General features: G+C 43.8%; 1 protein-coding gene across 4 annotated transcripts in view; it reads left to right on the top strand.

Moving 5' to 3' along the window:
• The first annotated feature begins 11,148 nt into the window (after positions 1-11,148).
• Positions 11,149-27,317, top strand: part of USP49 (ubiquitin specific peptidase 49) — a 146,199-nt gene continuing 130,030 nt past the window's right edge. Inside the window, exon 1 of one of the 4 annotated variants that reach the window (XM_075853584.1) lies at positions 11,149-11,230. The gene's annotated coding sequence lies outside the window, so the exon portion shown is untranslated. Of the gene's footprint in view, positions 11,240-11,284; positions 11,349-27,317 lie in introns of those variants that run through there. The other 3 variants (XM_075853585.1, XM_075853583.1, XM_075853586.1) reach the window with 3 other exon arrangements.

Below are 27,317 nucleotides of genomic sequence, written 5' to 3'. Positions count from 1 at the left end.
TTAGAAAAGAGTATTTTTATTGTGGGAACGTAGTGAAACGTAAAAAAAACAATATAAATTTGGTGTCGCTGTAATCGTATCGACCTACAGAATGAAGTTAACATGTTGTTTATACTGCACGGTGAACACTGTAAAAAAATAAAAAAATAAAACCGTGCTAGAATTGCTGTTTTTTGGTTTCCTCATCTCCCAAAAAATGTTAGAAATACGGATTAAAAAATAAATAAATACATTTAAAAAAAAAAAAAAAGAAAATAAAAAAAATCGCATGTACCCCAAAATGTAACCAATAAAAATTACAGCTCGCTCCACAAAAAACAAGCCCTCACACAGCTCCGTCAACGGAAAAATAACACGTTATGACTCTCAAAACGCAATGATGCAAAATGATGCTAAATGACGGCCCAGAATTTTTTTTTAGGTCCAGTAGAATTTCACTAAATACCCCACATCATAATTTGCTGGACCCCACAGGTGGACCCCGTAGACACAGCGGAGATGAGGAAACTTTAGGTCCTTGTGCTGCTTATAGGGTTAGTGAAGAAGTCAAAGATTAGGCAATACTGGAGCGCAGATATTTGTGTAATACCCCAAAAACCCAGCCTGTGCATAAAGGATTGGTACCACACAAATCCATGGATTATTCAATCTCCCCATTATTACATCATCCTATTATGCCCTGATGCACTCCGCCCAGCTTACATATACCCTGATGTACTACGCAAAGTTTACATATACCCTGAAGTACTACGCACAGTTTACATATGCCCCCACATTATAAGATAAAATACCACTAAAACACCAAGCAAAATCTGCGCTTCAAAAGCCAAATGGTGGTCCAACGGAGCCTGGCAATGTGCCCAAACGGAAATTTATGACCACATATGGGGTATTACTGTATTCTGGAGAACCCGCTTAAAAACGTATGGGATGTGTGTCTATGGTGGTACAAGCTGGGCACAACACATTGGGCACTGAAATGGCATATCTGTGGAAAACAGCAATTTTTAATCTGCAACATCTATGGTTTACTCATTTTTGGAAAACACTTTTGCGGTCAAAATGCTCACTACTCCCCTAGATAAATTCTTTGAGGGATCTAGTTTCCAAAATGGGGTACGTTTTCGGTGGTTCAACTGTACTGGTACTATAGCTCAATGCAACATGGTGTCAAAAAACGAATCTTGTAAAATCTCCACTCCAAATGCTAAATGGCGCTCCTTCCCTTTAGAGCCCTGCTGTGTGTCCAAATAGTAGTTTATGACCACATGTGGGGTATTTCCCTACTCTGGAGAAGTTGTTTTACAAATGTTACGGTGCTTTTTCTCCTTTATTTGTTGAGAAAATGAAAAAAAAAATTGAACTAATGCTGCGTCTTATTGGAAAATAATGTAATTTTTTATTTTCACTGCCCATTTTTAATAAAATCTATGAGACACCTGTGGGGTCAAAATGCCCACTAACCTCCTAGATTAATTCCTCAATGGGTGTAGTTTGCCAAATGGAGTCACTTTTGGGTAGTTTCCACTGTACTGGTACCTAAGGGGCTCTGCAAACGCGACATGGTGCATAAAAACCAATCCAGCAAAAGCTGCTCTCCAAAAGCCAAATGGCGCGCCTTCCCTTCTGAGCCCTGATGGGTATTCATACAGTGGTTTATTACCACATATGGGGTATTTCTGTACTCTGGAGAAGTTGCTTTACAAATGTTATCGTGTTTTTTCTCCTTTATTCGATGAGAAAATGAAACATTTTGAGCTAAAGCTACATCTTAGTGGAAAAAAAATGAATTTTTTCATGTTTACTGCCCAATTCTAATGAAATCTATGAAACACCTGGGGGGTCAAAATGCTCACTACACCCCTAGTTGAATTCCTCTAGTTTACCAAATGGAGTCACTTTTGGGGGGGGTTTCCACTGTACTGGTACCTTAGGAGCTTTACAAATGCGACATGGTGCCGAGAAATCCAACCAGCAAAATCTGTACTCCAAAAGCTAAATGGCGTGCCTTCCTTTCTGAGTCCTGCCGCTTGCCCAAACAGCAGTTTATGACCACATGTTGGGTAATTCCGTACTCTGGAGAAGTTGCTTTACAAACGTTGGGGTGCTTTTCCTCATTTATTTGTTAAAAAAATTAAAAATTCTGAGGTAAAGCTACATCTTATTGGAAAATAATTAAATTTTTCATTTTCACTATCCAATTCTAATGAAATCTATGAAGTATCTGTGCGGACAAAATGCTCACTACACCCCTAGATGAATTCCTCTAGAGGTGTAGTTTCCCAAATGGAGTCACTTTTGGGGGGTTTCCTTTGTTTTTGCACCACAAGACCTCTTCTAACCGGACATGGTGCCTGAAATATAATTTAAGAAAAGGAAGGCCGAAAAATCCACTAGGTGCTCCTTTGCTACTGGGGCCTTTGTTTCCGGCCCGTAGCAAACTAGGACCACATGTGGGATATTTCTAAAAACTGCAGAATCAGGGCAATAAATATTCAGTTGTGTTTCTCTGGTAAAAACCTTCAGTATTACAGGAAAAATGGAATTTGTGCAAAAAAAATGAAATTTGCAAATTTCCCATCCACTTTGCTTTAATTCCTGTGAAACGCAAAGGGTTAAAGGACGGGTGTCGCAAATTTCTTTTTTTTTATATTATATTGCTTTTAGTATGTTATTAAAATAAATTTGATTTATTTGTGAGTTTGTGTTTTACTTTTTTCTAACTTTTACTTCTCTATGGGGGCTGCCATTTTGTTTTTCATCTCTGTATGTGTCGATTAACGACACATACTGAGATGGAATACGGCAGCTACAGGGCATAGGACTCAATGAACGGGAGCCGTTCCATTGACTCTGCTCTCTGGCTCTGTACTGCGCAGACGCAGGTCAGAGTCACACAGCAGATCAGCTGTTTGCAGGGAGATAGCAGGCGCCATACTGAAAACCACCTGCACTGCAGGTAAGATGTGTGTCTTTGTCTGTCCCACTCTCCATCTCACAGAGCCCCGCTCTCGTGACCCCCGACGGGCCCCCCCCCCTGACGGCCCATGTTTTCCTGGACGACTCCTTTAAGACTTTTCCCGTGTGTGTGTGTGTGGCAGAGCGGAGTGTGCACGGGCGCCGCTGATACTTCATAGCCGCTTATCAGCTGTTTTGAAGAATCAGCGGCGAGCAGCCCCCCCCCCACACACACAAATCCCCCCAAACACGCAAAATCAAGTGTAATCAAGCGTTTTTTTAATGCGTTTTCTTGCACGTAAAATGTGCAAAGAAAAAAACGTATCAAATACACGGCGTGTGAACCTGTCAACTGAAAAGTCCACTCCGCGTGTCAGCAGCGTATGATGCGCGGCTGCGAGATTTTCGCGCAGCCGCCATCATTATGACACTCCGTTTGGATGTTTTCATTCATCCTTTTCACCGCTGTTGCGCGAATCACGCGCGTCCCACGGAAGCACCGTGCGACATGCGTGGTTTTCACGCACCCATTGACTTCAATGGGTGCGTGATGCGCGAAAAACGCTCAAAGAATGGACATGTCGTGACTTTTACGCAGCGGACTCACGATGCATAAAAATCACGCACCTGTCTGCACTGCCCCATAGACTAATATAGGTCTGTGCAACGCGCGTTGCACAGACGTATATCCCGTTCGTTTGAATAAGCCCTAAGGGTAAGGCCACGCACAATGTTTACAGCTGAAAAATCGGAAGCAGAACGCCTACAAGCATCTGCCCATTGGTTTCAATGGGAAATACGGTGTTCTGTTCCGACAGGGCGTTTTTTACGTGGTCGTTTTCCAAAACCAGCACGTAAAAAGACGCCCACCAAAATGAAGTGCGCATCACTTCTTGGGACGTTTTTGGAGCCGATTTTCATTGACTTTATAGAAAAACAGCTCCAAAAACGGCCGTTAAAACACGCGAGTTTGATTAAAAAATGGCTGAAAATCATGAGCTGTTTTCCCTTTGTTTAGTAAGCCTGTGAACATACCCTTAGGCCTCATGCACACGACCGTAGCCCGACCGTAGCCGTGTGCACGGCCGTGATTTTCGGGTCGGCCGGCTGCGGACTGTCAGCGGACTGTCAGCCGCAAGCCGCCCGCACATGCACATGGCCGGGCCATTGTTTTCAATGAGCCCGGACCGCAACTCCGGACCATAATAGGACATGTCCGTACTTTCTGCGGTCCGGGTTCCCGGGCCGTGCACGGACCGCAAAAACTACGGTCGTGTGCACGGCCCCATAGAAAAGAATGGGTCCGCAATTCTCCCGTGGATTTGCGGGGGAATTGCGGACGCAAAAACACGGTCGTGTGCATGAGGCCTTAGCCTTTTGGTGTGTCCTATAACACACCCAAAATGACTGCCGGACACTGCTTAGCAATGTGAAGAAACCTTTTCCTGGCTTGTGGGAAAGGGGGGGGGGGGGGATTCCCTCCCACATTTACAGCAGCTTTAAAGAGGCTCTGTCACCAGATTTTGCAGCCCCTATCTGCTATTGCAGCAGATAGGCGCTGCAATGTAGATTACAGTAACGTTTTTATTTTTAAAAAACGAGCATTTTTGGCCAAGTTATGACCATTTTTGTATTTATGCAAATGAGGCTTGCAAAAGTCCAAGTGGGTGTGTTTAAAAGTAAAAGTCCAAGTGGGCGTGTATTAGGTGCGTACATCGGGGCGTTTTTAATACTTTTACTAGCTGGGCGCTCTGATGAGAAGTATCATCCACTTCTCTTCAGAACGCCCAGCTTCTGGCAGTGCAGTCACAGCGTGTTCCTCGAGAGATCACGCTGTGACGTCACTCACAGGTCCTGCATCGTGTCAGACGAGCGAGGACACCGGCACCAGAGGCTACAGATGATTCTGCAGCAGCATCGGCGTTTGCAGGTAAGTAGCCACATGGAGCAGCGGCAGCAGACGGAGCGGATGGACCGGCGGCGACTGGAGCAGGTAAGTGATTTCTATGTATGTTCGTGTTTCAGTGTGTTTTACTACTGTATGTTAACCTTCTACACTGTGTGTTAGCTCAAAAAATGACAACACACAGTGTAGGAGGTTAGACCGTTCAAACCCCTCGTTTCTCCCGGCACGAGCCAGGATAAAGGAGGGGGGGATTCTGAGAGCTCGCTAGAGCGAGGGATTTTTACCCAATTTTGCAGCATAAAGCAATGTGGTTGCTTTACCACATGCAATGCTGCAATTTTGGGAATGGCTCCATCTAGTGACCAGTGCTGGGAAATATTATAAATTGAATCCAATTTATAATATTTCCTGACTCGTGAAAAAAAATAAAAAAATTAGAACAATGTTTAATCACCTATACACTAACTGTTTAACTAAAAAAAAAAAAAAACATGTTTTGCTGGCAACACATTCCCTTTAAGTCAGGTTGCTTTGCCTTATTCACCTTGCTGTAATTCTGGGAAGTGCTCCCCCCTGGTGGCCAACATGTCAAATTATTATTTGATTTTTAATACTTTCCACCATATGGAAGAAAAAAAAAAAATCGTAAAAAAATATAATAGAAATAAGTAACGACACTTAAAATAAAAGGTTTAATTCGCTACACATTCCCTTTAAGAAACTTTCTAAATGCTGTTTTGAATACTTTAAAATAAAAGGATGTTCAAAAAATGATGCAAACATAAAGTAGACATATGGGAAATGTTAACTACTCACTATTTTGTGTGGTATAACTATCTGTCTTACAAGCAGATACATTTGAATTTAGAAAAATGCTAATTTTCTCTAAATGTTGGTGTTTTTCACAAAGAAAATTGAATTTATCGACCAAATTTTTTCACTAACAAAGTACAATATGTCACGAGAAAATCTCAGAAATCACTTGGATAGGTAAAAGCATTCCATAGTTATTACCACATGAAGTGACACGTCAGATTTAAGGGGCCGCGGCGCTTGTGCGGCGAGTGCTGCTTCCCCTTCATTGCTTTCACTGCTCCATACTGCCAAAAGCTTACATACTTTTAACGGAACTTCACAGTATTAGAGACTTCTCCTATTCACTTGAACGGGAGAAGGCTGTAATTGTAGTGGAATCACTAGTTGAGCAATTCCCTAGAGTGCAAGTTATGGAATTGCTCTGTAAGCAATTCCCAAAAAGCAGCTGGAGACTGTCTGGATAAAGCGTGCAGATAATCCGCTACCTCAAGTCCGTCACTACACTTATCAGCAGAGTCTAAGATCCTCACCAGAGTCCACCGCAAGGCATGTTGGATTTGGCTGCATAGAACCCAGGTTGCATTAACAGAATACAGTGTTGGACAGGAGGTGCCATGCAGGCAATACCAGAACGGAAACCAGACAGACAGAGGGTAAACAACAGAGTACAAAACCAGGAGAGACTGGAAGTCCAAATCAGAAAGCAAAATAATACCAGGAGTGGCAGAGGTCAAAACTAGCCGAGAGCAGAATGTCCAAATCAGTGAGCAAAAGGGTTAATCTAAAGATAAAGCCGAGTTCCAGTTCCAATAATCCAAATCGTCAGGTGATACAGGGCGAGGCAGGAGCTTGATCAGACACTTGCATACACAAAGAAATTCACAAGCAACAATGAAAGAACTGACCAGACTTAAATAATAAGACAGAGAAATGAGACTGGCTCTGCAACTCAAACCAGAGCCACCCAGAAGCTAGGTTAGTAGTCTTGACAATCTTAGGCCTAATTCATACGAGTCTGTTCAGTCCGTGATATACGGTCCGTATGTCGGCCGCATTTCCCGGACCGAACACACTGCAGGGATCCGGGCTCCTAGCATCATAGTTATCTATGACGCTAGGTGTCCCTGCCTCTCCACGGAACTGGAGCTACATGTCCCGTACTGAAAACATGATTACAGTACGGGACAGTTTTCCCGCAGCGAGGCACTGACACCTAGCGTCATGAAACGTCGAAAATCGGATCAAGTGGTGTGGGATGATTGTGCAATGCCTCTAGTTAGTCGTAGTACCAGTTTTCACCAATTGTCGCAAAATTAGAGGGACAGAATCCTTGAACTGAGAGACCTTGGTTTATCACTCCGGCAGATCGCTACGTGACTAGGCCAAGATGTCAGCAATGTTCAACGTTGCATGTCCTGGATGTTGATAGAACAACAACGAACAGGAATGACAGAAAGAGGTGCTCCGACGCGAACCCCTGCACGGACGGATCATCTGATTGTAAGAATGGCGTGCAGTGATGCATTCTGTACTGCAAGTGAAACTGAACGTCCCATACCAAGCCAAGGGCGGCAACCAGCGTCGACACAAACTATCAGAAGGCGTTTGCACAACATTGGGCTACGAGCCAGACGTCCAGCTACTCGTGTTCCATTGAGAACACGCCACCGCTCTCAAAGGCTATCATGGTGCAAAGCAAGACAGCAATGGAGGATGGAATGGTGGTCTATCCTCTTCAGCAAGGAGTCCTGCTTTTGTCTTTGACACAATGATAGACGGAGATTGGTCTGGAGAACGTGAGGGCAACGCTATGAAGAGGCCTTCACAAGGAAACGTCACACCAGTCCTACTCCAGGGATTATGGTGTGGTGTGGCATAATGTATGGTAACCGGACCCCTCTAGTATTCATTTCAGGTAAACTTAGGCACCATGCACACAAACGTATTTTTGCACCCGCAAATCTGCGGGTGAATTGCGGCCCCATTAATTTCCAGGCTCATAGAAATTAATGCACGCAGCCATGTGCATGGTCCGCGATTTGCGGGGGCAGCTCGCGTGTAACACTCCGCGGCCGTCTGAGCTCAAATCACGGCCGTGCACACCACTACGTTCATGTGCATGAGGCCTAACAGCTTGGTGTAAAATTGATTTTGTCGTGGAACCAGTGGTAAGGCCATTTCTCCAAAGTGTCCCAGAAGCCGTTTTTCAACAGGATGCCAGGCCACATGTTGCTCGTGCTACTGTGATAAGCCTGTGTGGCCTAAATGTGCTACCATAGCCTGCAGGGTCTCCAGACTGGTCTCTCAAGGAGTACATTTGGGATGTCATTGGTCGATAATTGAAAAAGGAGCTGCCAGCAGCCAATCTTATGACTTGCGTACTCCAATGCATTCAGCGTGGCATAACATTCCTCAGACAACCATTCAAAACCTCATTGATAGCATGCGTGTATTTCTGCGCATGGCGCTCATGCTGAATAAATCAGGATAGTTGAGATTTTTTTTTCCATTCTTTTATCATTTACATATCATTAACATGTCTATCGATCCTGTGATTTTCATAATTCCAAAACTTTTCCTTCTTGGTGTTGCAATTTCAATGTTGAGGAGTGTATGGATCCTCTTTGCATAAAAGCTGCAGAATGCAGCTGAATCAGTCAGTGAGCTTGGCTGACGGCTTGGCTGACAGTGGCTCCTGTGTGCCTCTGACACACAATGTAGGCCCGATACTGATAAAAATAAAGTCTACCATTATTTTTTAAGAAGAAAACACACAAGGCACCAAAGGTTTCCAGAACCAGGCTTTAGTTTTCCTGCGCTGTTCTCATGGGATCCACAAAAAAATATGTAAATCTCAAACAAACTAAAAAGAAGGGCACACTAATGTAGCTATAGGCCTTGTTCACACAGTGCAGTTTTTGCCGCATTTTTAATCAAAACCAGCAAGTGGATGAAAACATGAATACACAACTTATACTTTTATTATTAATTATTATTATATATAAATCTATTTCAGGCTTGCCTGCAAATAAAAAGATTTCATGGCTGCAGCGACATGGATCATTGTTTACATTAAGGGTATGTGCACACACACTAATTACGTCCGTAATTGACGAACGTATTTTGGCCGCAAGTCCCGGACCGAACACAGTGCAGGGAGCTGGGCTCCTAGCATCATACTTATGTACGATGCTAGGAGTCCCTGCCTCTCCGTGGAACTACTGTCCCGTACTGAAAACATGATTACAGTACGGGACAGTTGTCCTGCAGCGAGGCAGGGACTCCTAGCATCGTACATAAGTATGATGCTAGGAGCCCGGCTCCCTGCACTGTGTTCGGTCCGGGACTTGCGGCCGAAATACGTCCGTCAATTACGGACGTAATTAGTGTGTGTGCACATACCCTTAACCCCTTAGTGACCACTAATACGCCTTTTAACGTCATTCACTACTGGGCTTTAGGCTAGGCTGACGCCTTTTCACGTCAGCCTAGTCTAAGTCCTGCACGGGTCTCCCGTGCAGGCTGGTGCCGGGGCTCTGCTGTCTGATGACAGCTGAGCTCCTGCTCCAACGCCCGCGATCGAAGTTTACTTCGATCGCGGCCGTTTAACCCGTTAAATGCCGCCGTCAATAGCGACCGCGGCATTTAACTTTGTTTACAGAGGGAGTGCGCTCCCTCTCTCACCCATCGGCGGCCCGCGAATGCAATCGCGGGTCTCCGATGGGGTGTCATGGCAGCCGGGGGACTGATAAAAGCCCCCAGGTCTGCCCTGGACATATGCCTGTTAGGACGCGCCGGAGGCACGTCCTAACAGATTGCCTGTCAGATTTACACTGACAGGCAATAATGCTCTGGTATACGAAGTATACCAGAGCATTATAGCAGCGATCGGAATATCGCACAGTAAAGTCCCCTAGTGGGACTAATAAAATCAGTCATCAAAGTGAAATAAAGATTATTAATAAAAAGTACAGTAAAAAAATAAATAAAACCATTTTTTTCCATAAAAAGTGGTTTTATTTAGTAAAAGTGTAAAAAAAAAAAAAAAGTACACATATGTGGTATCGCCGCGACCGTAATGACTCCATTAATAAAGTTAATATGTAATTTAAACCGCAAAGTGAACACCGTAAAAAAAAAACGCCAAAAACTATGGTGAAATTGCAATTTTTTTCCATTGCCCCCCAAAAAAGTCATAATAAAAATGAATCAATAAGTCCCATGTACCCCAAAACAGTACCATTCAAAACTACGTCTTGTCCCGCAGAAAACAAGCCCAAAAAATCACTACATTGATGGAAAAATAAAAAAATTACGGCTCTTGGAAAGCGACGATGCAAAAGCAAATAATTTTAGTTCAAAAGTGTTTTTATTGTGCAAAAGTCGTAAAACATAAAAAAAACCTCCACATATGTGGTATCGCCGTGATCGTACCGACCCATAGAATAAAGGTAACATGTTAATTACGTCGCACAGTGAACGGCGTCAATTTAAAAACGCATAGAACAATGGCGAAATTTCAGTTTTTGTTTATAATCCCCCCCAAAAAGGTTAATAAAAGTTAATATAAAAATTATATGTACCCAAAAATGGTGCCATTAAAAAGCACAACTAATCCCGCAAAAAACAAGTCCTCATACAGCTATGTAGACGAAAAAATAAAAACGTTATAGCTCTTTGAATGCGACTATAGAAAAACGAATAAAATAGCTTGGTCATTAAGGCCTAAAATGGGCTGGTCACTAAGGGGTTAATGATGACGCTTTATTATAAATATTGCCTCTCGCTCTGTGACCAAATAACAAGGAGCGGAATTCTATTTTTCTAGATGAAGCATAAATATGTCTGCTCTTATATTATGTGATATATTATTGTTAATTGCCCCCACTATGGAGTATTCACTGAACGCAAATGTTATTAGGATGTTTATGGGAGGGGATGAGTACATAATAGTTCACCTGGTCAGCACAGTTCATAAAGATTTTACTATCACACTCTCCATAACAAAGTTCACATTTGCCAATAGAAAAAAAAACGTTTTATCTATTTTGTTTACCAGACAGGCTACAGCTAATGGGACTACAGACTGACAGGCCCCCGAATTAAATTCACCCTGGGGCCCTGCACCTTTAAGACTTCTTTGTTTCCTGCAACCTTATTTACCCTTTTGCTGCTCAACCACACTTTCCACAGCCTCTTGAATTCACGAACACTGGTACACTTTACGGCCAAGTTCTCTTCACAGATGTTACGCAGTTTACGTAGAACCACAATAATACCCCCTAGTACGGCCTGCGTGCGCTGAACGCGGTGAAAGAAAGAGGCAGCGCTTTGTGTGTGTGTGGCTATTGCCTGCTCCAATCACAGCAAGTGGAGGAATGAGCGCCGGCGGGCGGGAGCCAGTGGGATAATGGTATATAGAGCCAGGGGGCGTGGTCTTGCGCGGTGGCGGTGGGTGACAGGTCGAACGTGCCGCGAATGGCGGAATAAAGAGCGGGAGCGGTTAAGATATGAGGCGGAGACACCGTAGGGGAGGAGGAGCGGACACCGGTAAAGCAGGTACCGGTTCAAAAGGGGCGGGGTGCTTGGTAATGAAGTGACTGAGGGGGAGGAGCAGACAGAGAAACCGGAGGAGGTGGTACCGGGGGGAGGCACATAACCAGTTTTTGTATGTATACATGCACATGTAAATAATAGAAAGCCAGGAATGGCTATGGGTCGTGAATGATACGTGAGGGGATTTAGCTTTGTTTTGTCGGCACGTGACCGGGAGAGCTCGCTGTGTGTGCAGTTGGTTGCATGTTCCTCGTTGGCTTTGATTGTTTTGGCCTTAGTTATCTGTGCTTTCTATAGCCGACACTATATTATCAGTTTTATCCTGCAGGATGCACTCTACTCTATTAGATGCTGACACCTTATAGGTTTTACATGTGGATTTCTTTCAATTCCTGTGAAGTTGTCTGGTGATGGCATAAGGCATTACTTACATAGCAATTCCTTAAAATACCGTTATTAACCCTTTTATGACTAAGGGTCATTGATTCTCGTGTCCAGGGCAAATTTTCAATTTCTGATATGCACTTTAAACCGCTTTGAATATCATAAACATTTTAAATATTTTTTTTTTCAAATCTTATGAGACTTTTATTTTCTAGATCTGTTTAATTCCATATTTTTTTATTATGAACAGACAAATCCTTAAGAACACTTATATATGTGTGAAGAGGGCTATAAGGCTATGTTCACATGTCAGTGAATAAAGACGTCCGTTAAAAACAAACTGTCAAATTTTCATCCATCTCCCAGCTGTCTTACTGTTTTTAACTGCCGTTTACCATCTGTTCTTTGTGGCCGTTGAAAAGACGGAAGAATTTCATTCGTCAGGATTTTTTTGTCCCAACCCCCTGAAAATACCACTGTGCCCCTGTAGATCGCACCGCAGAGCCCCTTCTAGAAAGTGCCACTGAAGCTGCCTCTAAGCGTAAAATCCACAGCCAGTGTGTGTGTGTGTGTGTGTGTGTGTGTGTATATGTATATATATATATATATATATATACACTACCATTCAAAAGTTTAGGGTCACTTAGAAATGTCCTTATTTTTGAAAGAAAAGCCCAGTTTTTTCAATGAAGATAACATTAAATTAATCAGAAATATACTCTATACATTGTTAATGACTATTCTAGCTGCAAACATCTGGTTTTTAATGCAATATCTACATAGGTGTATCGAGGCCCATTTCCAGCAACCATCACTCCAGTGTTGTAATGGTACATTGTGTTTGCTAACTGTGTTAGAAGGCTAATGGATGATTAGAAAATACTTGAAAACCCTTGTGCAATTATGTTAGCACCGCTGTAAACAGTTTTGCTGTTTAGAGGAGCTATAAAACTGACCTTCCTTTGAGCTAGTTGAGAATCTGGAGCATTACATTTGTGGGTTCGATTAAACTCTCAAAATGGCTAGAAAAAGAGAGCTTTCATGTGAAACTCGATAGTCTATTCTTGTTCTTAGAAATGAAGGCTATTCCATGTGAGAAATTGCCAAGAAACTGAAGATTTCCTACAACGGTGTGTACTACTCCCTTCAGAGGACAGCACACACAGGCTCTAACCAGAGTAGAAAGAGAAGTGGGAGGCCCCGCTGCACAACTGAGCAACAAGACAAGTACATTAGAGTCTCTAGTTTGAGAAATAGACGCCTCACAGGTCCTCAACCGGCAGCTTCATTAAATAGTACCTGCAAAACGCCAGTGTCAACGTCTACAGTGAAGAGGCGACTCCGGGATGCTGGCCTTCAGGGCAGAGTGGCAAAGAAAAAGCTATATCTGAGACTGGCTAATAAAAGGAAAAGATTAATATGGGCAAAAGCACACAGACATTGGACAGAGGAAGATTGGAAAAAAGTGTTATGGACAGACGAATCGAAGTTTGAGGTGTTTGGATCATACAGAAGAACATTCGTGAGACGCAGAACAACTGAAAAGATGCTGGAAGAGTGCCTGACGCCATCTGTCAAGCATGGTGGAGGTCATGTGATGGTCTGGGGTTGCTTTGGTGCTGGTAAAGTGGGAGATTTGTACAAGGTAAAAGGGATTTTGAATAAGGAAGGCTATCACTCCATTTTGCAACGCCATGCCATACCCTGTGGACAGCGCTTGATTGGAGCCAATTTCATCCTACAACAGGACAATGACCCAAAGCACACCTCCAAATTATGCAAGAACTATTTAGGGAAGAAGCAGGCAGCTGGTATTCTATCTGTAATGGAGTGGCCAGCGCAGTCACCAGATCTCAACCCCATAGAGCTGTTGTGGGAGCAGCTTGACCGTATGGTACGCAAGAAGTGGCCATCAAGCCAATCCAACTTGTGGGAGGGGCTTCTGGAAGCATGGGATGAGATTTCTCCCGATTACCTCAGCAAATTAACAGCTAGAATGGCAAAGGTCTGCAATGCTGTAATTGCTGCAAATGGAGCATTCTTTGACGAAAGCAAAGTTTGAAGGAGAAAATTATTATTTCAAATAAAAATCATTATTTCTAACTTTGTCAATGTCTTGACTATATTTTCTAGTCATTTTAAAACTCATTTGATAAATATAAGTGTGAGTTTTCATGGAAAACACTAAATTGTTTGGATGACCCCAAACTTTTGAACGCGTGTGTGTGTGTGTGTGTGTGTGTTAGTTAAATGACCATATTGCCTGTTCGGGCATACTGAGGTATACCCTAACAACTGCCTGTGTACTATCCATACACAGGTTAATGTACTGGCATGTAGATATCTTGTTCTGTCCTCAATGCCAAAATTGGCTCTGTTACGTAAGGTTTCAGTTTTTAATGGAATCAATGGCGCAGTCGCCCAAAATCCCGGAAACGTTACGGAACGGAGACAAAAGGAAACCATTAGCAACGGAAGCATTACCATTGAAATCAATGGAAAGCTGTGGTTTCCGTTTGCCTTTCCGTTGATGGATTCCCCTGACGGAAAGGTCTGACTAAGCCTAACGCTGATGTGAACAAGCCCTAAGGCCTCATACACTTCACCGTGCCGGTAATCCTGATCCGTGATTACGGGCACGGCCGACCACTGACAGTCACCTGCATTTGCCGGCCGTGCTCACATAAAGTATGGTAGCACGGTCCGTAAAATAATAAAAAAAATAGGACGTGCTATTTTTTTTTACGGAAACATTCTACACCCCGGACACCTTCCTGTAAATATACGGGAAGGTGTCCGTCGGCCATAAAAATGACTGGACCGTAGTTATGGATAAGATCTACGGTCATGTGCATGAGGCCGAAGTCTTTTAACGGAGAGTGCCTTATAACTGAAACGTTTGACTTTCCTACCTTTTTGCCCATTTTTATAGTATGCTAAAAGGCTATTTAGAGATTTTTATTCTAATGGTTTTTTTTTTGTTTTTTTTTAAACTTTTGTTTTTTATTAATTTTGTCAAGGAAATCCACAGGTTACAAACAGTACAAAATCTTCCTTACAAAGGAATTACCAGTTCAATCCATAATGGTAGTTGTTTTAAAGACATCGACTAGGTAACATAAGTTGAACTGGTTATCTGACCTGAATAGTACGGTCTCCATGATTCCATTGCAGGTTTTTTTTTTCACTGTTCCAGAGATATGGCCCACTGTTATGTTTGCTCTGTCAATGCTAATTTGCTGTAGTTAGCCAATGGAGCGTGAACCACCCTCAAGCTCTCATATAGGGAGCAAACACAACAGTGGGCTATATCTCTGGAATGGGGGGGGGGGTCCAGGAAAAAATAAAAAAATTTGCTAAAATCGGGGAGACAGTGCTAGTTAGGTCAATTATTCAGTTTAACTTTTATGTGACCTAGTGACCGGTTCTCTTTAAAGCGTTTTTTTTTTTTACGAAGACCACCCCTTCCAAAAACGACTGGGGTCCTCTTTCAGCTAGTCAGTGGAGAGCCACTCGGTAAGGGCAGCTCCCATTCTGGTGAATCTAGCCCCTCCATATACTATATGGTCAGACATTTATTTGATTGACTAGCAATGCAGAGGCGTAGCTAGGTTCTCCAGCACCCGGGGCAAAGATTCAGTATGGCGCCCCCCCCCCCCAACCTCTTTCCCGACATCTCCTGCCCCCTCGCCGTGTTTGTTTTCTCTACCAATCGACGTGTCATTTCTTTTTATATGTATAAAAACATTTGTACATTTTACAAGCAATATGGTTCTATACACAACACAAGAACCAAGCTCGGTACATATATACAGCCCCAGAAAAAATACAGCTCAATTTAGTGCAACCCCAGCCGTATAGGTGTGTACGGCGTAAAACTACAGCTCCCAGCATGGCCCGAACAATGGTAAGGATATGCTGTGAGATGTATTTTCACAAAAAATAAATCATATTATAATCATACCACCCATCATCTCACTGCAGATCACACAGTGACTACATTACTGATTAGAGGCAGAATAAACATTTACATTGAGTGACTCACCGGTGACGTCTCAGATTCTAGTTATTTTTCTCCATCCGGTCCAGACCTCTATGATGACTTCTCCCGCTCACAGCCCATTTCTGCGGTTTGCCGCTCACATGTCTTCAGCTTCTCACTTTACCAACATTTCTGCACCTATAAATAAATATAAAGTTATCATTATACCACACACTACGCCCCTAAATATAATAGCGCCATACACTGCACCTCTAATTATAATAGCACCATACACCGTGTCCCACACACACACACTGTGCCCCCTGTAGATAGTGCCTGCCATAGAGCCCCCTGTAGATAGTGCCCCCATATAGCCCACCCCTGTATATAGCCCCCCTGTAGATATAGCCTACCCCTGTATAAAGTGCACCACATATAGTCCACCCCTGTATATAGTGCTCCACAGATAGCCCAACCATGTATGTAGCCCCCCTGTAGATATAGCCCACCCCTGTATATAGTGCTCCACATATAGTCCACCCCTGTATATAGTGTTTCACAGATAACCCACCCCTGTATATAGCCCCCTTGTACATATAGTACACCCCTGTATTTAGTGCTCCACTAGATTATACAGGGGTGGGCTATCTGTGGAGCACTATATACAGGGGTGGACTATATGTACAAGGGGGCTATATACAGGGGTGGGCTTTCTGTGGAGCACTATAGAGGGAGCTATTTGTGGGATACTATATACAGGGGTGGGCTATATCTACAGGGGGACTATATACAGGGGTGGGCTATATATATCTACAGGGGGACCATATCTACAGGGGTGGGCTATATCTACAGGGCTGGGCTATATACAGGGGGACTATATCTACAGGGGGTGGTCTATATACAGGGGGGCTATATCTACAGGGGGTGGGCTATATACAGGGGGGCTATATCTACAGGGGGTGGGCTATATCTACAGGGGGTGGGCTATATCTACAGGGGGGGCTATATCTACAGGGGGGGCTATCTATGGAGCACCATATACAGGGGTGGGCTATATCTACAGGGGGGGCTATATACTATATAGCCCCCCCTGTAGCTATAGCCCACCCCTGTATATGGTGCTCCATAGATAGCCCACCCCTGTAGATATAGTCCCCCTGTATATAGCCCACCCCCTGTAGATAGCCCCCCCCCCGTAGATAAAGCCCCCCCGTGTGTAGATAAAGTCCCCTTCTTGGATACAGCCGCACACTTTTATTACAATTAAAAAAATAAAACTATTCAAACTCACCTTATTCCCGCTCCCACGCTGTCCGGCAGCCATGGAGACCTGCTCTCTTCTGCGCAGGTCTCCAGGGGGTTGAACGCGGCGTCTATGAAATGCGCTGATTGGCTGGGCAGGATGACTTTCCCTGTCAGTCAGTCAGCGCCTTTCATTGACGGAAGCGTCACTGGTACAAAAGGTACCAGTTGCTTCATTCGTGGAAAGGCGCTGAATGGCCAGGCACGGAACATACCCGGTCATTCGTTGCTTCTAATTGTACCTGTGTCCTTGCGACACAGGTACAATTATAGTGCAGGAGGAGGGGGCGCTGGCGCCCCCCTCTAAGATGCGCATGGGGCACATGCCCCGCCTGCCCCCCCTAGCTACGCCCCTGAGCAATGTAATTCACATTTCCACTTGCGGTGGCCGAAATGTATAGCCAAACAAAAAACCTTCCTCAGCGCTATCAACTAATAGTCAGGGAGCCTGCTTTTAGCAAAGTTTTTCTTAAGGCATTTCTCATAAAGCTTCATCTCTTTACTAATAACTGTTCCTTTGGAGGACTTGTCTGTAATGCGTGGTCACACTATAGAAGGCAGATTATTGAGTTTGTTTTTGTGGTTTTTTATTTTTAATTTTTTTCCTTTTTGTGTCATTGCTCCATTGTGTTTATTTATTTTTATTTTTTAACATAGCACTCTCTGCAGAAATGGCATTGTGCTATAAAGCCGCATCACATCTCAGCAATTTTTGAGCTTATTTTTTTAAAATTTCCCATTGACTTCAATAGGAAAAAAAACCCTATGGCACCAGTCCATTTTGGTCTCATCAGACCCTGGTAAACTGCATTAATTAATGTCTGCCGTGTATACAGCCAGATACACGGCAGCCAATTAGTCACTGGTAAGCGACCGGACTGCTGGCTCTCTTCTATTAGCCAAACTGGACAATATTTTTATATTTATACAGGGCAGCATAGAATGAACACAGATCTTCTTTATACACAATTCATCTAATTTCAGCCACAGAACCTCGTAAGTCCTTCATGGATATGATGAGCTTCTTGGAGTCAGACCAATGTTTCTCTTTGCTCTGTGGATGTGTTACGAAGTTTAGAGCTCCAGGATAGCGTGTCAAAACTATGTCTTATTAAGCAGCAACATTTCCCTTCCCTCTTTAGGCACTTTTGACCTTCCTGACAGAGCCTCATTTTTCAAATCTGACGTGTCACTTTATGTGGTAATAACGTCGGAATGCTTTCACCTATCCAAGCTATTCTGAGATTGTTTTCTCGTGACACATTGCACTTTAAGTTACTGGCAAAATTTGCTCGATATGTTCAGTATTTAATTGTGAAAAACACCAAAAATTTGCGAAAAATTGCAAAAATTAGCATTTTTCTCAATTTAAACGTATCTGCTTGGGGGGGGGGGCGCATGCGCGCAGCTGAACATGGCGGACGTCTTCTAGCCAGGCTCCGCACCTCGTGAAGGCAACCCAGCATATATACCGCTAGCAGCAGGCATTGGACCCCATAATCGACGGGAGCAGTAGCTCGAATGCCCGGACACTCACCTATGGCCAGAGGGAGGGGCAGACGGGGTAAGCAAACCCAGGCACAGAGATCTGTGGCAGACATGCTAATGGCGGCGCCGAACATGGCGGAGCTGGGGCAGCAGGAGACACAGGCACAGCCCGGCCCGGCCCATCGGCGCTTTCACAGGACTATCCTGTACTCCTCATGGAGCAACAGAGCGCGCCGCCATCACAGGCACCAGAGGATTTGATGACAGAGGGCCCGATCCCGGACCTGGGAGTACCACAATCCTCGCCCCCTCATGTGGTATAGTACCCGCTTCAGCCGGCGGCCATTACTGCCGTCCTGTCAGAGGACGCCATTTTTTCCTGCATCTCTAGAGCCATGCAAGCTCAGATGGGAGAGATCAGCTCCAAAATTGCTGCAGTCCACCATGATCTTCACAAAGTGGGTGCTCATATTCAAGCCATAGAAACTAAATTGATGTCCACAACGACAAGGGTTAACCAGAATACTAGATTTCTGGAGGATCTGCAGGGTCAATTGGATGAGGCGACCACTAGAATTGAGGATCTGGAAAATAGGTCTCGACGCTATAACTTCAGGATCAGAGGGGTCCCAGAATCTCAAACGGATGTGCCGACGGTTCGTATGCTACTCACTACCTTGATAACCGATATATCGGAATCTCATATGGAAATTGACCGAGCCCACAGAGCATTGACGGTCATGAGACGGGATGGACTTCCTATAGATATTATAGTGAAACTCCACTATTATTCGGTTAAAGAGAAAGTGATGGAAAGGGCTCGGAAACTTCCGGTGATAACCGTTTGTAACACCACGATCCAGATATTTGCAGATTTGGCTCCCCAAACCATACAAAAAAGGCAGATACTGCGCCCTGTTCTGCAGACCCTCAAACATCATGCTATTCCATATAGGTGGGCATTCCCATTTCGCCTCTTTATGCGTAATAACAGGCAATATGGCTTTTCCACGCTACAGGAAGAAGATCATCTTCTGAGGGACTTAAATAGCCTACCGTCGCCAGAAACATCCAACCCATCTCGCTTATCTATGCAAGATCCTCCGTTGTCACCGCTTTGGCGTACACAGAGAGGTCGACAGGACGCACCCCGGGAACAGCGGGTGTACTCTCGCTGCCTACACCCTAACCCTCCTTGAAATGTGGAGGGCCGCAGATGGATCCTCCGTTTTGGATTATAACGTCTTCAGAAAGTGTCGACGTTGAGTTAAATCTCTGTGCTCCTCAGTTACTGTCTGTTGCAGTCCTCAGGTTGATGGGAGACTCTGTACCATACTTCTGGTTCACTATGCGGATCTCCACATATGTTCTCGGACCATGTTTGTCTGTTGGCCCGAGCGCCACATTGATTGAATTTGATATGCAGGGGTCGCAGTGATTTGGTAATCAGGTTATATATATATGCACAGTAACGGGTGTGATGTTTACTTTACTTTCAGTATGTGAATGCATATTATTTGTTTATATTTGCCCATTTCCCATGTCATCACTCTCATTTAGTCTCGGTTTTGGGGCGGAATGTGTGGTACTTGTGGGGGAACCCAATCGAGGTATAGTTGGGTGTATGGGAAGTCTTCTCCTTCAAGTACGCTCAGGGACGGTATGGGTCACTGGTCCAAATGCCTATATTTGCACTTATGGATATGCTTTGCCTTCTCGACGGTCTGCTGCCCCCAGCTTGCAGTCTTTCTTGACTGTCTAGTCAGTAGACTATGTCCAGTACTACTAGCTTTTTGTGTCTGTGTCGTTTTTGTTTTGTTTTCTACTCCCTTTCCCTCCCCCTTTTTTCCTATTCTTGACCTTCGTCTCTATGCATGGCTCTTAATAAGCGCATGGTTCTATCTCCTGCTCTATGATGGCGGCCACAGAGTCAACTAATGCTTACAGTATTCTTACCCACAATGTGCAGGGCCTTAATTCTCCGATCAAACGTCGAAAAGCCTTTCTGTGCTATAAATCTACTCACGTTGATATACTATTCTTACAGGAAACGCGTTTCTCTACCTCCTCTGCTCCATCTTACTTTCATAGACATTACTCACACAATTTTTTGGCTAGTGCCTCTACTAAGCACATGGGGGTGGGCATATGGATGGCTCGGTCTGTTCCGTTCACATCTCATAAAACTATCTCTGATCCGGATGGCAGGTACATCTTGGTCACAGGTATGTTACATGACTCTCCGATAACTTTTATTACCTACTATGCCCCGAATTCCAACCAACCGGCGTTCTTCCACCGAATGTGGAGCAAGCTCGACTCATCGATAGAGGGCCCGATAATTATGGGAGGGATTCTAATATCGCTTTGGACGTGTCCATGGATAAATCCCATGCATCCCGGGTGAAATATATTCCTCCTACGCCAACTAGCATACAGGTAGCACACTTCTTTCACTCTGCGGATGTTATAGATGTCTGGCGGGATTTCAATCCCACAGCGAAGGATTATACCTTATTCTCCTCCGCTCATAATATCCACACTCTCATTGATCATGTTCTGCTTTCTACTAGTTTGCTCCCTAAAGTCACTGATGCTAGAATTTTGGCTACCCCCTGGTCTGATCATGATCCGATCGTGGTTAGGTTGTCTGATTTTTGTGGGAGACCTCCCATCTCATCTTGGAGATTGAATGAGTCGTTGTTATCGGATCAGGAGGTAGTCAAAGAAATTCAACAGGAATTGGACACATATTTCTTACTTAATAAGACACAGGACACTTCGGTCATATCCAATTGGGCGGCTCATAAGGCCATGATCAGGGGAAAGCTTATTCAGATAGCCTCGTGAAATAAGAAACCGTCTAAAGAGATATTCGCATCAACGGAAAGACCGTTTGCGGACCTGTCTAGTCTATTTAAAAAGGATCCATCGGCCGCTATAAAATCTCAACTTGCGGAAGCTCGAACTGAACTGAATCTGTGTCTGACGAGCTGGGCGGAAAAAAGTCTACGATGGTCACAACATACGTTTGTTTTTTTTTCACAGGGGGACAAGCCAGGGACTTTACTCTCCAGACGCCTTACGCCAAGATTTGCCGCCTCAACAACGCCGAAATTGCGCTTGGCAGATGGATCTCTTTCACAGAATCCCACAAAGGTTTTGAAAGCCTTTCATGATTTTTATACAGCATTGTATTCGGCGCCATCTCAGTTTGATGCTAATAAAGCTAAAGCACTTCTGGAAACAGCTATCCCTACTAAACTTTCCCAAGGGGATAGAGAGGTATTGGATGCTGAATTTAGTTTGGATGAAGTGCTGGATGTTGATAAAAATCTGAAGGCTCACAAAGCCCCGGGACCAGATGGGTTCTCTTCAGGCTACTATAAACAATTTAGGGAGGTCCTGGCCCCACATATGGTGGAATTGTTTAACGCCTATCGGGGAGGCAATAGTTTGCCTTCTTTCTCAAATTTAACTTCTATACATTTTATTCCCAAACCTCATAAGGACCATACAGATCAGGCCAATTACCGTCCAATATCCCTTCTTGATGTGGATCTTAAGATTATGACAAAAATATTGGCGGTCCGATTGAATTCTTTCCTTCCCTCCTATATCCATAAGGATCAAGCGGGTTTTATCCCCTTTCGCCAGGCGGAGGACCAGACGAGACTGGCTGTAGATATTATCTCAGCAGTCTGCTCGGGATGGGATGGTACTTCTGGACGTCAAAGTATGTTATTAAGCCTTGACCTTCAGAAACCTTTTGATTCGTTATCCTGGGAATATTTGTTCTTTGTCCTTGATAGGATGGATTTCGGTTCCAGCTTTTTGTCTATTCTTAAGATCTTATATCGCCTACCTACAGCGAAAATAAACTCTAGAGGATATTTGTCGGGAGCTTTTCCTATATACAGAGGAACGCGTCAGGGATGCCCGCTCTCGCCCTCCCTGTTTGCACTGGCTATTGAGCCATTGGCCAATCTCATCAGGAATTCTCCCGACATTCGGGGAGTGAAGGTGGGGGGAGTTGAACATAAATGTGCATTATTTGCAGATGACATTATATTATTTGTCGACTCCCCTTACCTCCTTGCCGAATCTTTTTTTTATATCCTTGACCAGTTTGGCACACTATCTGGGCTTAAAGAGGCTCTGTCACCAGATTTTGCAACCCCTATCTGCTATTGCAGCAGATAGGCGCTGCAATGTAGATTACAGTAACGTTTTTATTTTTCAAAAACGAGCATTTTTGGCCAAGTTATGACCATTTTTGTAGTTATGCAAATGAGGCTTGCAAAAGTCCAAGTGGGCGTGTATTAGGTGCGTACATCGGGGCGTTTTTAATACTTTTACTAGCTGGGCGCTCTGATGAGAAGTATCATCCACTTCTCTTCAGAACGCCCAGCTTCTGGCAGTGCAGACACAGCGTGTTCTCGAGAGATCACGCTGTGACGTCACTCACAGGTCCTGCATCGTGTCAGACGAGCGAGGACACCGGCACCAGAGGCTTCAGTTGATTCTGCAGCAGCATCGGCGTTAGCAGGTGAGTCGATGTAGCTACTTACCTGCAAACGCTGATGCTGCTGCAGAATCAACTGTAGCCTCTGGTGCCGGTGTCCTCGCTCGTCTGACACGATGCAGGACCTGTGAGTGACGTCACAGCGTGATCTGGCAGAAGCTGGGCGTTCTGAAGAGAAGTGGATGATACTTCTCATCAGAGCGCCCAGCTAGTAAAAGTATTAAAAACGCCCCGATGTACGCACCTAATACACGCCCACTTGGACTTTTACTTTTAAACACACCCACTTGGACTTTTGCAAGCCTCATTTGCATAACTACAAAAATGGTCATAACTTGGCCAAAAATGCTCGTTTTTTAAAAATAAAAACGTTACTGTAATCTACATTGCAGCGCCTATCTGCTGCAATAGCAGATAGGGGTTGCAAAATCTGGTGACAGAGCCTCTTTAAGGTTAACCGTACCAAGTCGGTGGCAATGAATCTTACATTACCGGATAGGGTAGTTAAACTACTACAACTTAATTTTGACTTTCATTGGGATGCGCGTAGATTGGCGTATTTAGGTATCAAATTAACACCCACTATAGAGTCCCTCTACAAGGACAATTTCCCTCCACTTTTCAAACAAATAGCTGCAGATCTCACTGGATGGTCCCCTCTTAATCTCTCATGGTTTGGTCGCATTGCCTCAATTAAAGTGACGATTCTGCCCAGATTTCTGTACTATTTTCGCACGCTCCCTATCGTGGTCCCACAGAAGTCGCTTAGACTGATCCAAGCACTCATTATGTCTTTCATTTGGGGTTCTAAACGTCCGAGAATACAGAGGAAAACTTTATTCACTCCAAAAATAGCGGGGGGCCTGGGTGTTCCTAATCATAACATTATTACCATGCGGCGCGACTGGCGCAATTTACAGATATTTATGTGAGGCCTTACTGCCCTCAATGGACACAAATAGAAACAACTGCATGTGCTCGTTTCCCGCTAGAAACGTTATTGTGGATGGAGCCATTGGATAGGCCTCCGGTTCTGTCCCCTGTGCTTTCTCAGATGTTACAGCTGTGGGACTCGCTTAGAAAGAAATTTCACATCAAATCACCCCATAATCCTCTTATGACTCTGACTGGTAATCCTGCCTTTCCTCTGGGTCTGCGCAGTATAGAATTTCGCTGGTGGCTTAATAAGGGGTTTTACAGGATCAAAGATTTCTTTGTAGGAGGGGATATTAGAACTTTGGATTACTTTAAGAACTCCCACTCGATGTCCCCATCGGAGCATTTTAGATATATGCAGATACACCATTTCTTGTTAGCCTGGAAATCCAAGTTGGGGGAAATCCGTACATTGACCATTTTTGAAAGCCTTTGTTGGCTCCCTGGTACAAGGCGGAAGATATCCACGATATATTCTGATGTTGTCACCCCAGTGGGTAAACTCCCTTACATGACTCGCTGGGAGCAGGATTTAGACTCTGTGATGGACTTGGAGCAGTGGAGGGAGATGGTGTGTTTAACCTCGAAATTATCTATTAACACATCCCTGGTTGAGGCCGGTTATAAGGTATTGATGAGGTGGTATATGGTTCCCACTCGTATAGCTCGATTTGCATTGCTTTCGGCAGTGTGGTGCGGAGTGCACGCTAATGCATATCCTATGGGAATGTCCAATAGCTGTCGCCTTCTGGAACCAGGTCTACCAGCTTATTAACACGGTTGTTCAAGTCGAACCCCCCCCCCCCCCAATGATGTAACTGCGGCACTGTTGTGTGGTCCCATCCCGGCAGTACACGTAAATTTGTCCAATATGTATTTTTGGCAGCTAAAATTACTATTGCCAGGGCTTGGCGATCATCTACATTTGTCTATGGATATGTTGATCGCTAAGATCTCATGGATAATGGTCAATGACCGCCAATCACATCTACTATCTGGTACGTTAGACAAATTTGATGCCATTTGGGCCCCCTGGAGGAATCGTACACTTTTGTAACACATAGAGATGGTTATGACCCCCTTCTTTCCTGTACCTCCCCCCCCCCCCATCATCTATTTGTTGTTGTGTGTTTTTCTTTGCCAGAGGTCATATAATGGGCCTCTATAAAGTAATGTAATGTCAATGATAGTTACCTATGTTTGCTACGATTACATTTATATGATCTACATTTTGTAGGAGTTTTGACATCATGACAGTCATGTAATGTGGGTTTGAACACGGGCCATGTTGGTCTAAGGCTGGGTTCACACGGAGTATTTTGCCGAGTTTTTTGACGCGGAAGGCGCGTTGCAAAAACGGCCCGAAAATGCCTCCCATTGATTTCAATGGGAGGCGTCGGCGTCTTTTACCCGCGAGCAGTAAAACTGCCTCGCGGGAAAAAGAAGCGACATGCCCCATCTTCGGACGTTTCCGCCTCTGACCTCCCATTGACTTCAATGGGAGGCAGAGAAAGCGTATTTCGCTGTGTTTTATGCCCGCGGCGCCCAATGGCCGCGGGCGAAAAAGTCAGCGAAAATCGGCGTGCAGGGAGAGGAAAATCTGCCTCAAACTTCCAAACTGAACTTTGAGGCAGATATTCCTCCTGGGAAAATACTCCGTGTGAACATAGCCTAATACTCTCTTTGATTGTATTGTTGTTATTCAATTGCTGAGACTCTGCGAGTCTGTGTTATTGCTATGTTACAAAAATGTTCAATAAAAAAACTATTGAAAACATAAATGTATATGCTTGTAAGACAGGCAGTTATACCACACAAAATTGTTGCTAATTAACATCACCCATATGTCTACTTTTAGATTGGCATCGGTTTTTGAACATCCTTTTTATTTTTCTATGACGTCACAAGACTTAGAACTTTAGCAGCAATTTCTCTCATTTTCAAGAAAATTTCAAAAGGCTATTTTTACAGGGGCCAGTTCAGTTGTGAAGTGGCTTTGAGGGCCTTATATATTGGAAACTCCCAAAAAGTCACCCCATTTTAAAAACTTCACCCCTCAAAGTATTCAAAACAGCATTTTGAAAATGTCTTAACCCTTTACACATTTCACAGGAATTATAGCAAAGTAGAGGTGAAATTTACAAATGTCATATATTTTTGCAGAAATAAATTTTTAATACAATATTTTTTTTTTATTTTTTTTTATAACACAGACGGTTTTACCAGAGAAATGCAACTTAATATTTGTTGCCCAGTTTCTGCAGTTTTAGGAAATATCCCACATGTGGCCGTAGCATGCTACTGGACTGACGCACCGGTCTCAGAAGCAAAGGAGCACCTAGAGGATTTTGGGGCCTTATTTTTGTTAGAATATATTTTAGGCACCATGTCAGGTTTGAAGGGCTCTTGCGGTTCCAAAACCGTAAAAATCCCCCAAAAGTGACCCCATCTGGGAAACTACACACCTCAAGGAAATTATCTAGGGGTATAGTGAGCATTTTGACCGCACAGGTTTTTTACAGAAATTATTGGAATAGGCGGTGAAAATGTAAATCTAAATTTTTTTACCAAGAAAATGTAGGTTTAGCGATTTTTTTTTTTTTTTTTTTTTTTTTTTTTTTTAAATGTATTTATTTTTTTCATTTCCACAAGAACTAAAGGAGAAAAAGCACCACCAAATTTGTAAAGCAATTTCTCCCGAGTAAATCAATACCCCACATGTGGTAATAAACGGCTGTTTGGACACACGGCAGGGCTTAGAAGGGAAAGAGCGCCATTTGGCTTTTGGAGCTCACATTTACCAGGAATGGTTTGCGGAGACCATGTCACATTTGCAAAGCCCTTGAGGGGACAAAACCGCGGAAACCCCCCACAAGTGACCCCATTTTGGAAACTACACCCATTGAGGAAATTATCTAGGGGTATAGTGAGCGTTTTGACCCCACAGGTTTTTTTGCATAAATTATTGGAAGTAGGCCCTGAAAATGACAATCTAAATTTTTTTCAAAGAAAATGTAGGTTTAGCTAATTTTTTTCTCATTTCCACAAGGACTAAAGGAGAAAAAGCACCGTAAAATTTGTAAAGCAATTTCTCCCGAGTAAAACAATACCCCACATGTGGTAATAACCGGCTGTTTGGACACACGGCAGGGCTTGGAACGGAAAGAGCGCTATTTGGCTTTTGGAGATCACATTTAGCAGGAATGGTTTGCCGAGGCCAGGTCAAATTTGCAAAGCCCCTGAGGGGACAAAACAATGCCCAAAAAGTGACTCCATTTAGGAAACTACACCTCTTGAGGAATTCATCTAGGGGTGTAGTAAGCATTTTGACCCCACAGATGTTTCATAGAATTTATTAGAATTGGGCAGCGAAAATAAAAACAATATTTTTTCTTCAATAAGACGTAGCTTTAGCGCAAATTTTTTTCATTTTCTCAACAAATAAAGGCAAAAAAAAAGAACCC

Source organism: Rhinoderma darwinii, chromosome 2 (genome assembly GCF_050947455.1).
Source record: "Rhinoderma darwinii isolate aRhiDar2 chromosome 2, aRhiDar2.hap1, whole genome shotgun sequence".
In the NCBI taxonomy this organism is placed as follows: domain Eukaryota; kingdom Metazoa; phylum Chordata; class Amphibia; order Anura; family Rhinodermatidae; genus Rhinoderma; species Rhinoderma darwinii.
This window is presented reverse-complemented; position numbering and strand designations above follow the sequence as displayed.